This window comes from Haliaeetus albicilla, chromosome 25 (genome assembly GCF_947461875.1).
Source record: "Haliaeetus albicilla chromosome 25, bHalAlb1.1, whole genome shotgun sequence".
NCBI lineage: Eukaryota > Metazoa > Chordata > Aves > Accipitriformes > Accipitridae > Haliaeetus > Haliaeetus albicilla.
Window position 1 is genome coordinate 10,637,011 of NC_091507.1, and position 14,138 is coordinate 10,651,148.

Below are 14,138 nucleotides of genomic sequence, written 5' to 3' on the forward strand. Positions count from 1 at the left end.
ATGAAACATCAACTGAAACAGCAACTATAACTCAGGTATTCTAAGTAAATTTCTTGATAATCAGCATTGGTTTGTTTATCTCCTCCTGTTGCTTCCTCTTCCAGTGACTATTATTTTGTTGAAAATATAAGGGCCTGAAGGAGGAAGAGAGGAAGGGTTTGCAGGCTACTGCCTTTCCTAGTAGTCAGGGTAGTCAGGTGAGAGCTTGGGTAGCTTAGTTCATACTGAGCATTTGCTGCAAAATACTGCCTCAGTCTCTGCCCAGGCTGCTGGAGAGCTGCTGCCGAGCATGGAGGGAGCCGAGAGGACTCTGAGACGCAGGTAGAAGGAGAAGCATCTGGGAGGAGAGATATCAATAAAGCACAGAGACAGTAGGAACAGTGAGAAGGATGAATGGAAACCCTTCCATGAGGCTACAGAGGGACACTGGGTGAAGCTGAAATAGTGTGAAATACAGAGTGAGAGTGGGGTGTAGTGAGCTATGGAGTGAATTAGATAAAAGCAAGTTAATGCTGTGCTTGTAAGCTAGAGTCTGATGCAATCAGTCCTCAGTTATGATAAAAAATTCTAACTCCACTCAAAGCTGCAATTAGCAAAAGAGCATGTAACTGTCAGTCCCAAACCTTAAAGCAAGGCAGCCAAGTTAATGGCATTCCTTGCTTACCCTTACAGTTTGATATTCCAAACAAAAATAAGACCTGTTAACAAGATAAAAACATGAAAGGCCATGATCCCTCAAAAAAAAAATCAATCCCACCCTGCAAGGGGTACAGAAAGAAACCTTTCCTTCTTCTCCCCCCCCCTTTTTTTTTTCATAGCTTACTACTGTTAGGAGCACATGTTTTAGAGCATAGTTCTGCTTGGTGACAGAGATGTGTTTCAGTCTGCCCAACACTTTAAATGTCTCTCCCACTAGAATTAATTAGCATTGGAGTGGATTGTCCTCTTGTGTTAGCATTGGAAATCATTCCTCAGCCACAGCAAAAATTTCCAGGATAGTGGCAGTCATACATTTTAGAACTGAAGTTCATGTTAAATTGAATGTAGTTGATGGAAAAATAGATTAATGCAGATGGAAGAAATTAGCCAGTGAATTAAAAAAAAAAACAGGGTCACAGTCTGTAGTCTGGCAAATCATATGGCTTTTTTTAAAACCTGCTATTTGTAAGGAGCTCAAGTGATTAACTCTCTGAAATACAGCAAAAGCTGATAAATGAGTCACCAAAATGCTTACAGACAGTGACCAAGCAAGCAATTCTCTGCTTGATAGGTACTAATGGGACTGCAGGGGCAACCTGCAATAATTGTGCTAATGGACCAGCAGAAGTCAGAGACCACGCAGAGCTCTGTGCCCAGCAGGCTGGAGCTAAGTCAAGGACAGCACAGTGAACTGGAACCAGGTCTGTCAGAACTGGGTAGGTTCAGAAGTAATGCACTTGGGTTTGTTTTTTTCCCCCTTGCACATTTTTATATGATTTCTTTTGGGCAGGGTGAAATAGAAAACAGATTGGCAGTTACAGCAACTCACAGTTTTCAGAAGTGCAGCAGAAGATACTGAATCAGTACGTCTGTGAATTAGCATCATTCAGAAGCAGCTGCAAAAGGCTGAAGGTTTTGCTCACACTTTCTGAGCTACTCCCTTTTCTGTGCTAGTCAGTAAGGACAGTAAACACAGTCCATCTGCCATTCACTCCCTGGTATCCTTGAGCAGAGTTTCTGTAAGGAGTCCCTTGCCTGTAGTGAAGCTCTGGCAATGGTGGAGTATGAAAGCATTTTTCTCAGATGGCCATGCTGGCAGTTACATTGAACTGGTATGTCTGGCAGGGCATTGGACTTGCTGTTTGAGGAGGAAGCGCTATGCTATTGATGAATTTATTGCAAGAAGTCTCATCCTGGATTAATACAATACTTCCTTGAATAGGGTAGGTAAATATTTTGCAGTGCCTTTCTACCCCCTGTTGTGGTCTTATGTAATTTATTTTCTCTGCTGCTGAGAAAATAAAAGAGTAAAAGCAGCTTCAAATATTCTTTTGTCTCTAATCTTTCTACGAGTGATAGGAGCAACTCTACCTCCTCAGCCATGTCAATGACATGTGAGCTGCAATCCTCTTTAAGAGTCTATTGACAGCTGGTTCATCATGTAAATCTCTTATAGTGAAAAGCATGAACCTGAATTTAGTGAATCTGTCTGACAAAAGGAAGAGTAAACCCAGAATGGAGGGTAACAAGGAATGCACTTCTGTTTTCTCTGATATGTCTTTAATTGTGTAAGCTAAAACAGCAGGGCTATGTCATAATACTATATAAATATACAATTCTGTTTCATCCATGGGCAGCACGTGGCTTCTTTGCCGAGCTGCTCTGTGTGCTGTATGTTGTGCCTCCCAGTGCTTTCCAGCAAATGCTCTACACAGAAGTGGCGCAAAGGAATTTGTGCATTTTAGATATTGTTTTTGGCTCACATCTACTTGGCATATTATAGTCTGTGCCCAAAAATAAAATGAGCTAGAACTGTAAGGAATAGTGATGTTTCAGAGTAAAAATTCTGAACATCAGTGCGTGGAAAACTATTGTTTTTAACCACAAATAAAACGGCAAGAAGCACCCATTACAAACCTGTTCATAGTTGTGTAACAGTATTGAAGAGGATTATAGGGACAGAAATATTCCAATGAACTTATTTTGACAGAAGACAGACTGTCCTTGGCAGAAAAGAATGATAGATTGCCATAAGGATTTGTATGTATGGGTATGATGCTAATCATAGTTTTGAAACTATAGGTCTGTCAACAAAAGATGAAAGAGCTCCACTGATGTCATTAGACCTGTCATGCTTTCCCTCATTTGGAAATCTGATGTTTGTAAGGTAGAACACACAAGAACTCCACATCAAAAGCACTTTGGTACACAAATGTACCAATTTATTTACAGTTTAGAGTAGGACTGATCATTTAATCTTCTTGAGATATCCATCCAGCAAATGTTTTAGGCTCAAGCAGACAGGATGGAGAAAAGAGTTCTGGCTCTTCATACTTGTTAACCACTGTATGAATCTGGGGAAATTTAGGTCATATATATAATGCTTTGAGAGCATCAAAATTAAGCATAGACACCAGCTTCCTTATATGTAATGGAATTTATTTACTTGTATACAGAATTTATCATCATGATCCTACCCATGCTGCATATGTATCTCATCAGGGATGAGGTCTTCATGGTATCACAGTCTACATCGCATTTAGTCTTCATTAACAAGAAAGTTGCAAGTAGGAGCATACTTGTCCTATTGAGGTTACAAGCGTTTGGTTGTTGACGAAAATAAATTAATATATAAACTGGAATAACACTGCAGAATTGAGACTCTAACCATACCTCTTGCAATGAAGAACAAATGTCGATGGAGTCCATCCTTCCTTTCTAAACCAATGGCCCTTTTAAAATTTAATATGTCTATATGCTTTTGTCCTAAGTTCAGATCTGTTCTTTCAGCTCTGCCATGTGTCGTGATATTTTTTCTCTCCAGCCCACGCTTTTTCCTAGTGCTTCTGGAGGAGATAATTCCCATAGCTTTAGTTCTTCCACTATTCTGATTAACTTTAACATTGCATAACCTTAAAATAGTACAAAACATTTTTTTTTCTCTATGACAATGTGATATGGACTTCTGCTTCTCAGAAACATACGTATGTTTGTTTGTTGGTTTTTAAAACATTTCTTTGCAATTGTAACCTACATCTAAGTGCCGTGACTCCAATGTGATTCCATTATTTGGGCTTTAAAGCTGTTATTTTTGTCTAGAAGAACAACCATTATTCTGTGTTGATTCCTGAGGTGCAGAAGAGCTACCTCTACATTAACTTTTAAGAACAATGTCTAGTTATGGGCATTTTAGTGTCTTGCTCTCTTTTTTTCTCTTTTTTGTTACTTTGTTTATTGCTTTGCTGCCTGGAGTATCCACTTACCTTTTTCCTTTGCATTTCCATGTTGTCAGAGTAGCCTTCAGTTTTCCTGCTATGTCATACTCTACAGATAATTTCTTTTTGCAAACTGCCTGTGCAGACTGTATTAAAAAACCACTTGTTAGTGCAGCGGCTGTTTATCTTGGCAACAGTTTCTGGAGTTGTTTTATTCAAAAGAGATATGTGAGAAGCTGTGTTTTGTTAGTACTATACTTTATCTTACATTCAGGCATCTGATGTGTGGTTTCAAGCTTCTCTTATGCGGATGCGCTGTTGATTCAAGAGCACTAAACCTTTTTGATCCGTTTGAGTTTATAATCAAATATCTGTGTAACTGTCTGGTCCAACACATAGCAAAAGACAAGCTTTGGTTTTTTTTGATGAGAGGCCTGATTTTTTCATGCTTTTTAAAATGCTAACAAGTGTTTTTGTTTGAAAATGAATAGATTATTCAGGCACTATATCTGCGTGAAAAAGCAAAACGCTTGCAAACTTTTTTCTGTCTTTGTCTAAATTAACTGTGTTCCCCAGCATTTCTTCCAGGGTGGGACCAGAAACAGATCCTTCATCTCAATTCTTCTGCTTTTGGAGACAGACATATCTGTCTTGCTTCTTTAATGGGGTTCATTTGTAAGGACCTGCTGTTTTTTTTCATCTGTCTCTTTGAATAGCAGCTTGGAGCCTTCTGCTTTAATAAGGGGAAGAAGACAGAAAGAAGCCGATGACAATGGACAGCCATCTCAGCATGGGGTTTCCCCTTTTCTGCAGATAATCTCTTGCTGAAGAATTATATTTTTTCAAAATCAGCAGCACCGACACTTTTGCTTTTCTCTTTTCTTTTTCTTTGGGAGCACAGAATGAGGTTTTATTTATGTAACCTCATGTCTGGATGGCCAGAAATTTTCATGTGTATGTGAAGACTTATTGTCCATAAGGCTACTGAGTAGAGTCCTGTCTTTTTTTTTGGTGATCAGTGTCCAGGATTTAGTTAGCTTTGGGATGGTGCTGGATTTTAGAACTTGTATTGCAAATATTATGGCACTTTTCATCAAGAATATATTCTTTCGGGAGCAAGATGGAAGGAAATCACCTCTGTGAGACTATGGAGTAACCAAAGTGTCACTCTGTATAAGGCCAAAGGGAACACAGTGTCTGAGAGGAAAGAGTCTGGCATCTCTGTGACTGAGAGGGAAGATATGCATCATTGCTATCAAGAAATATGATGTATAGTTAAACTGTGTTGCCGGAACAAAGCCAGCTGCCATGTAGGAAAAGGAATTTCCTTCTGAGCCCTGAGTGGCATGATTTTGTTTTTTTGACTTTTCAGTGCGGAGGCGTACGTTCTTACCTGAAGAAGGATTACACCTTAAATCAGGAGGAAGGGAAGCTGAAATGACATAATTTTTCTTTGTTTTTGTGGTTTGTTTCCCCACTTTGGGGGAGACTTGCCGATTATAATTTGGATGTTACTCTGCATGAGACAAGGAAATTCTCAGAGTTTCTTTGGAATGCATAATTCATAATCCTTGTTTGTTTGTTTGCTTGTTTGTTTGTTTGTTTTTTCCCTTCAAGAGTCTCAGTTGAATGTGTTTATGGACTCAGATCTTGTGCTTCAAATTTATCTCCCATTGCCACTGAATCAAAAATCTGTGTTTTAAAGCCTCTTGTTAACATAAATTAGATAGGTCTTTCTCTGATACTGTGGCCTTGAGGTACCTATAGATATCTGGGGCCTTTCAAGGCAGAAAAAGATGTCTGGTAGCAAAACAGAACCCAACGCTGTGGAATGAGTTTCCTGAGGCTTGTAAACTGCAAATGTTAGCATATTACAGTGATCTTAGTGAAGGGCTATTGCAAGGAAGAGCACCATCTTTGTGAGATAAAAATGCATTTATTTTTGAATGGTTTCACTGAATATTCTCCAAATGTAAAAGCAAATATTGTATTATTATCAGCTACCTTTTTATTCTGTTTGGCTTCTTTAATTTGTTCCTCTGGGATTGTCAGTGCTCTAAAAATTTTTGACTCTGATATAACTCGAGGTGGAATGCCACGACCAGTGATGTGCATTTACTCTGTACTGGAAATTACTTGTTAGGAAGTTATGGGGAAATCATGTTTGGAAGGACTTGTTGATAGTTCTTTGTATTCCTAATCAACACTGAATAACTTTTTTGGTAAAAAGTCTTCTGTACAAAAAAGAGATTTAATCTAAGAGCAAATAAAAAGTACATGAAAAAAGTACTTTTTGGTACCCTGTAATATAGACATTGTTTGTGTGGGGCTTATACATTATTTAGTGAAGAAATCTTTCTGTTATCTCAGAGTTAATTCTCCAGGTTCCTTGTATAGTCAACATGGGAGATGGGGAGGATGAAAATGATTTGAAAAGGTCTCTCTCACCAGTGACTGTAACTATCCTAGACCAGACTTTTAGATGGCAAAAGTTACATGAATAATCTCAGTGTCCTGTGCTCAGCCAGAACCTGGAAAGGAATTCTTAGTATCTCCATTATAATTAAAAAAAATAATGGAAGGACTTCCACTGTAGTGAAAAAAACCCCATTATTTTATCAACTTCATAGTGTTATTTCAATATATGATAGCTATATCTCCCCCTACATATTATTTATCTTAAAATTTTACTGCTGTTCTCTGTCTACTCCGAGTACTGTATCTTATGCCCTAAATTTGGAGCAAATTTTAGGATTTTTGCTGAGTCCAGTCCACTGAGGTTAGGATCCACATAAAGGCCACATAAGTTGTCTTAGTTATATTGTAATACCTTATGAGAACCTGACTATTTGCCAGATATGAGGACTGTTGAACTTGCCTTGTTTCATTTTACTGTGATCAAAGGACAAAATACAAGTCCCAGCAAGCTTACAATAGTTGGGATCCATCATGTGTTTTTTTAAAACAAAGCTTGATTTGATGACAACCTGAATTTTTTAAGCTGTGCAGTGGCCTGTTGCTTGCCTTCACTTCCTCACTGTAATACCTCTCCAGGCACAGGAATTAGACACATTTTTTCATCTTGTTAATGAGCTTTTTTGTACTTCTGTCTGGCTTTCTTTTGAACTCTAAGCAAGGGACACACTTTGTTTTTAGTGACAAAATTACCTTTTTTCTCTAAAAGTTGCAGGTATGAATAATGTTATCTCCAAATTCTTGGAATGAAACACATGGAACTACAGTTTTTAAATAAATGTTTAAAAAAGAAGAAAAATAATTTCTTCATGACTTCATCTTTAAGTATAGCTCACTAATTACTCTTTTCAATCTCCAAAACAGGGGTGAGTGATATAAGAGTATATTATAAGACTATGCAAGGCCAGAAGCATAATTATGTGTGACAGCTTGTCAGTACATTGCTTGGATTAAGGAAAATTGTATCAAAATAATCCCATCTCACCATTGTGTAGGAAAGCGTTCCCTCATCTGGGAAGTGGTCAATGGTCTTCTAACAGTGCTTCCTTTTCTTGTATCATCCTTAAATTCAGCTAGTCTGAAAGTGAATCTTCATACTTCAACATATGTTCCCCCAAACATTTGAGACTACAACATCATATCACTGCAGTACTTGAAGAATAACCTTCTATAGAGATGGTCACATCATTGAGTTGTTTCTCAGACCTATCCTTCTGTTCATGTTTCCATCATCCAAGTGCCACATATTGCATCTTTGAGAGAGTCTGGTCAGATATAAAGTTAAAACATCGTTGTGACCACTTCCTTAACTTTTGAGATTCTTGGAGTAGCCTCACAGACTACAAAATAAAGTGTGAACCCCACTTTATTTGTCATAAATTCAGTTAGCATCAGAGCTGGTCAAGCTAAAAGCCCATTGTGAATGCCAAAGAGAAATGCTGGCATTTAAAAGCCAAGCTTGCAGAATATGTTAAAGTATTACAAGTGCAGCCGTGCTTAAAATGTTGCTGATAAATTGCTTCCTTATAGCAGATTCATTTTTAAGTATGCCCTGCAGCATTTGAGAATAATACCTCTTAACAGGTTATCTGCGTAATCCATAGAGAAACTGGTGTTTTGGAATTTGGACCACTACCAATACTGGATACTGCTGCCTATATCAAATTTGCAGCTTGCTGGCAGTCGCCAACAGCTAAACTGTTTTGGCAGCACCTGTTCCTGAAATGTATTTTCTCCTTCAGACTGTCTGTAGTTTTCATATGCTCTCTCTGTAGCTTTCCAATTTTCTTTGCTGAAGCAGAAAATGGAGAGGAGCGAACAGCAGCTATGCCTTTTCAGTGCAGCTTCTCAGTCCTTCAAAGGGTAGGCTTTTTGGACCTGCTCTGTCACTGTGGTCCTGCTGGATAGTCATTAAATCTGGGCTGGCCCGGGTCCCTGTCCCCATCCCGTCCCTGCTCCCTTGCTGGCTGCTGTGGGACAGGCCCTAGTTGCAGAGCTCATGGCTCTGCCAGACCCACGGCCACCCTCTGCTCCTGGCTCCCTCCCACAGGGCAGCCAGACCTCGTGCTGCCCTGATATGGGAGCGGAAAATGTGTGGAGAGCACCTTAGTCCTCTTAGGTAGAGTCAGAGGACCTTCAGGGCAGCTTAAGGATTAAGTACTTTCTTTTAGCTTCACCTACTGCAGTGAGGTCCTGGTCTGTAAACCATGTTCTGATGTCTTCTTGATGGAGACTTCCCCTAACAGAGGCTGCCAAAGACTTGAGGAAAAGGAGCTACCAAGTCCTGGAGGTATCTGAAAATTTCATTTTTCAGGAAAGTACAATAACCCTACAAACCCTGATTTGATTTAAAAAAAGAAGGAAACACAAGCAGCACTCTATTTTCCAAGCTATTTCTGAACTTGAAATTGCCCTACTTCTTAAAATAGCAGAATATTGTGCAAATGAAGAAGAGACCACTACCACATGCTCTTGCAGGACATGTTCACTCTCCGAATCCAGCAGAAGTGAATGAAGCAAGCACATTCTGTGTGCTCTATATAAGGAACCATGTCCATCTTGGAAAAGCTCAGCACACATTTCTCTACATCTTTCTTAAGCATGTTCTTTACTTGCCTGGGGTCTTGGCATGGCAGATGCTTCTCAATATGAAACCTGCCAGTTGGCTGCGCCTTGTGCAGTGTCTTGCTGTCAGGTAGTGCCAGCGCCACAGTCCTCTGGAGAATCCTGTACAGTCCTGTCTAATAGAAAATTAGGAAAGTCAAAGAGAAAATGAGTCTGTATTAAGTAATGCTTCCATTGCTAAATTTTTCTGACATCTTAATGGTGCATGCTTTTAAAGGGTCTAGAGGTTATTTGCTGATTTAGTTGAAGCTACATAAAGCAGTCATCAGAAAATGTCTGGAGCCTGTTTAGAGATGTGAGCTCTGGAGTCTTTGATCCTTCCCTTGACTCTTAGTGTATCAGTTGGCCATACTTCACTTGTGATGGGTAGTTATAACAGTTCCCCCATGACGTGCTACCACCGAGGAGGAAACATGACGGAGGGTTGTGTCTCTGTGTGGCGACATATATATCATAATGTTGATGAATATATGTATACAGCTGCTTAATACACAGTGAAGGTTTAAAAGCTGAATGCTATGATGTTGGTCAGCACGGTTTGTACCATGTCACCGTTGTCCAAAAGTGGACTTTATCGGAAACTGACAAATACCAAATTTGGTGGAAGAATGTGTTTCAACTCCAGCCAAAAACTGGTGTGGGGTTTTCTTTCCTTTTTTTAGTTCAGTATATATGATTTGTATAAATGTTGTCTATTCAGGGAAGATGATGCTTCTGAAATCAGGCTTTAGCCTGTAAGAATGTAGAAATGATAAATTAAAGTCTTACTGCTGTTACTAGTCTCCTGCATGATTAATTATCTCTCATATTCTTACTATGGCCTTCTTCTCTAGAAAACTTTGCTTAAATTTTTACTGTATTTGTTATAATCTCTTGGCTCAGTAGTATTCCTGGAATTTTGTTTAAGAGGCAACCTCACACTTATAATGGTTTTAGTGATTATTAATTCAGGGATGCATGCTATTTTTTTTTTCCTGAAGGGATTCTGCTTTTAATTGTTTATATAGTAAAATTTCCAATAAGCTATGTTAAAAACTGTTGATGATCTTGCGTGAAAACATATGTTTCCGTATTTACCTCTTCAATTCTGACCAAATCCTTTCTGTAGAAGTGAGAATTATTGCTCTCTGTTGTCATAGAAATAGCTCTTTTACTGATAGTTACGTGCACAATGTAGCATATGGCAGATGAAGCATTATATTAGCTGATGTTTAAAATGTATGCTTTTTATTATAGGGAGTGAAAACTTAATGCATTGTGTGGTATGATTAATCTTTTCAATACAAGGCTAAATAATAGGTTCCAGCCAAATCTAGTGATTATTTTAAGTGTTTGCCAGCTAACTAGGATGAGCATGGTCTTTTCCTTCCTCAAGTTCTTGTAGGATGCTTACTTCTTTTGGTGTCCTCTGCTGTAGTGTATCTGGGATTGAAAGGTTGCTTATTGCTGAACAACAGTTGCTACCACAAAGTCTTTCTTTTCCTTTTGTTTAAAGTGGCATGTGTAAAGAGATTAGGAAATGCCTGAAAAAGTGGTCAGGGGGCGGGTCTTGTGCTCAACGGCAGGAATCGAGTTCTCTCTTTGGACTTCATCCAAAGTCTCCTGAAGACTTCGGAAGTTATCACCTGAAGGTAATGAGAAATAGCAGTGTGTTGTAGGTGGAACCTGCAGCAGTCTTCAGCCACCGACTCTGAATAACGTCCAAGGAGTCATCGGCCTGTCAGTGGGAGCAACTGGAGTCTTGCACGTCTCTTCCTTTCCTCTCCTGCTCTCGCTGTACCTCTCCACATGGCCAGGAGGGCAGGGGGATCCTGCTTCTCCTTAAACTGCTCAAATAAGTGTAGGAGATTGAAGGTCATATCTCTGGTGTACACCTGTAGAGAAGTACAAATTACCACCAAAAGAGTGTGAACCTTGCTCATCCGTGGGAGCAGTGGCACAGCCACAGGTTTTGGGGGCTTCTGCAATAAATGTCCGGTAATTGCATTTGGAGCCCTGTATTTTTTAATGCTGTGGGTGAGATCCTTCTCCAGCTGCTGTCAGGCAACTGGAGCTTCATCTGTGCACACCTCCATGACTTGGCAGAACCTGCTGTATCATCTGGGGTGTGGACAGCCCTCCTGCGATGCTGCTTCCTCTTCTGGGTTACTATGGAGACAGTCAGAAATTGTAATTGCTTGAAAGATTAGCAATGGGAAAGCATGACTTTGACTGCAAGTAACCAGCTCAGAAAACACACTTCATCGGAACAAACCTATAGTCCTGCAGAGAGAGCAAAAATCTGTATATATGACTGTCACAGCAGTAGTCAAGTGGTTAAGAACACAATCTTCTGTTTGAAAGATTTCTCTTAATTAAAAAAACATGCCCAACTGTGGCAAATGTGAGAATGAATGTGGTCACAGCTGTGGTTGTGCAGGAGGCAGGACATGCTCTTCTTTTTCTGATGTCAGTTCTACATGGATCTTTCCATATGAGTGATGCTTTGTAAGCCTTTGAAGAAGTCCTTGTCAAATACTTTTTTCCATAGCTTTTAGTTTTAGTTTTCTCTCATCACTTTTGAATGAAAGGAAATGAGAATGTTAGTTTTTTGTGTGAAGATCTATGTGCATATCTACATATAAATGTATACATTTGTAAATGAAATTATTTAGTGTCTCTTCTCATATTTGATGTATAAAAAAACTAATGAGTTTTGAGTCTGAACCATGAGAGAGGATCAGTGGACACAACTGGTGTCCAGCTTAGCTGAGCTGGTGACTAGATCCTTGGTAATGTTGCCGATTTGCTCAGTAGAGATAGATTGCACTCCATTGTAGCATGTAGGTATAACCAAAGTTTCTAGCTCTTTTGATTGAGAAGAAACATTCAAAATGTAAACTGATCCTAGGTTTTAAAATGCGTCACACTGTTTTCTTCCCCTTATTTACTCAGTGTCACTATTGCCAGCCACTTGCAGGGCTGAGGAGCACCAAGAATGATGCTAGGAGGGGTTTTGAGTACTGCAGGCTTGCTCTTCTAATAGCAGGGGGTCTTTGGGCCTTCCTAGGTTTTGCTTGCAGATGTTCTCTGTTATCTTTTGATGAAGTGGATGACCAAATCGCACCCATAGTGTCTCTGCAGAAGTATGAGAGGCACAGAAGGGCTTGCATTAGGCTCTCTGTTCAGGGATGACTTTCATTTTTATAATCCATGCTATTTTTTCATGATGTTTTTTCAACTTTTGTTTCTAGAGCTTTCAACCTTCAAGATTCTTTTATGCCTTAATTAGCTTTATTGTTTATATTACTCTCATTCTCTAATTAGAGTAATCACATCATGGGGGAGTTGAGGCTCTTCTGCTTTTTCTCTAATTATTTTTATTTTGTCAAGCCTGGCTGTTTCCTGCTGCTTATTCTTGTCCATGTGTTTTTACTCTCTGCAAATTGATGTTGTCATGTACTAATTGTTTTCACTTTATCTGAAGACCTTTTCCATTTTACTGTATTGGCCATTCTTGTCAATCTGTGGAGTTCTACAGTTCCGTTAGAAAGTGGCAAGACATTTACCAGCAAGTGGGGATAACAAATGTGCAAAAAGAAAGTGAAGGTGACGTCTTTAGCCTTCTGGATCCTTCACCTCAGGTTCTGTCATTTAAACCACCTCCCGCCAAACCTTTATCCTCTCTTTCTGGTTGCTGCGGTTGCTTGGCCCTTCAGCACTCTTTACATACTGGTCACCCACAGTAGTGGTGAAGACCTGCTGAGGTGGGGGATTGTCAGAACATATACATATGCCTATGTAGCACAAAGTAGTGTTGGTTATCAACCTCTAATAATTAGAAGGAAATGGAAGTTTTTGTAGAAAGTCTTCTGGTTACTATTCTCAGATTTTGCACATGTCCTAGGAGGAAAAGAAGAAAAGTAAGTGTGGACATGTTAATGGTGTGTGCAATGCAAGGTTAGATCAGAACAGCATATAGTATATATGTGGAACAAGTGGCAACATTTTGTTTAAAGGCAGAAACAGCTAATCAGTCTTTGAGTGACTTAAATTTCTGAATGTATAAGTTCAAGGACCACCATCAGAATTTTTATTAAAATTGTTGCCTTTGGATGCAAACTTTGAATGTAGTGGGATGCCGGGATTAGCCAGGAGTGTATCAATACTGCTTAGTGAGCACACATTTAAAGTCCTGATAGTGTTTTTGCTATCCTTATGGATTCCATTTTGTAAAAGCTCTAGGTAATCTTTTACATCTAAGCCCATGATAAGATTAGAATAGCACTTGCTTCAAAATACCAGAGTTTCTCTACTTAAACTTTTTGTGTGAATGATATTCTCCTATTTAAAAAAGGAAGCACTTCGATAGCTTCAGAATATGCCATCATCTCTTCACAGATGAAGTGTCAGTGCAATGTAGCACCTGAATTGTAATCTGCTCAACATGTGACCTGAGGTACTGGATAATTCAGTCTCTCTAACTCATTCATTCTCTTCTGTTGAGACTGCAAATACGGTGCTTACAGCAGAGTTTGAATGAGCATTGTGGCCACTCAGGGCTAAAATAACCATATCCAGTTGCTCAACACGTAGCATGGCTTCTGAGTGATAACACTACAAAACAAGCAAGCTGAAGCATTAACTGGAGGTTTTAATTTTACAAAGTCTGAGTTCATGCATACCTCTACAAATTGCAAGAAATTCTACTGTTTTCCATTATAAAGTTAAATACACAGATCCTTCTTTTTGGACTGGCCTTATATTTAGAAGATTGAACTACCAGTCACCTTTGTATATTTATTTAGTTGGCTATGATTTTACAATTTCTTTCCCCTCACAGTCCAGCAAGAGCATAAGACATTTTAGGTTTCCTCTAAGTGTCTGTGGGAGTAATGAGATCTGCATACTGACCATATGTCTAGCAGATTTCTTCGGGACTTCCTGGTGGTGGGTGGCTGCAGTTTTGAATGGAATAAATCTGCGTGCGTCTGAATAATGGTGCTTTTGATGGGAAATGTCTCTGGAAGAGCCAGATCTTGGAGAGTGTTCTAAAATGGCTCAATTATTTAATCTCTCCCAGAAGCCTGCCCCAAAGCCAGACCCCTGTGATTGTGCTTGATTCTCTTCAGCTGTTTCTTAAGC

General features: G+C 39.3%; 1 protein-coding gene across 4 annotated transcripts in view; it reads left to right on the plus strand.

Moving 5' to 3' along the window:
* OCA2 (OCA2 melanosomal transmembrane protein) overlaps positions 1–14,138 on the plus strand; it is a 219,637-nt gene that overhangs the window by 40,491 nt on the left and 165,008 nt on the right. Inside the window, exon 1 of one of the 4 annotated variants that reach the window (XM_069769980.1) lies at positions 1,241–1,415. The exons of 2 other annotated variants lie outside the window; for them this stretch is intronic. The gene's annotated coding sequence lies outside the window, so the exon portion shown is untranslated. Of the gene's footprint in view, positions 1–1,240; positions 1,416–14,138 lie in introns of those variants that run through there. One more of the 4 variants, XM_069769981.1, reaches the window with a different exon arrangement.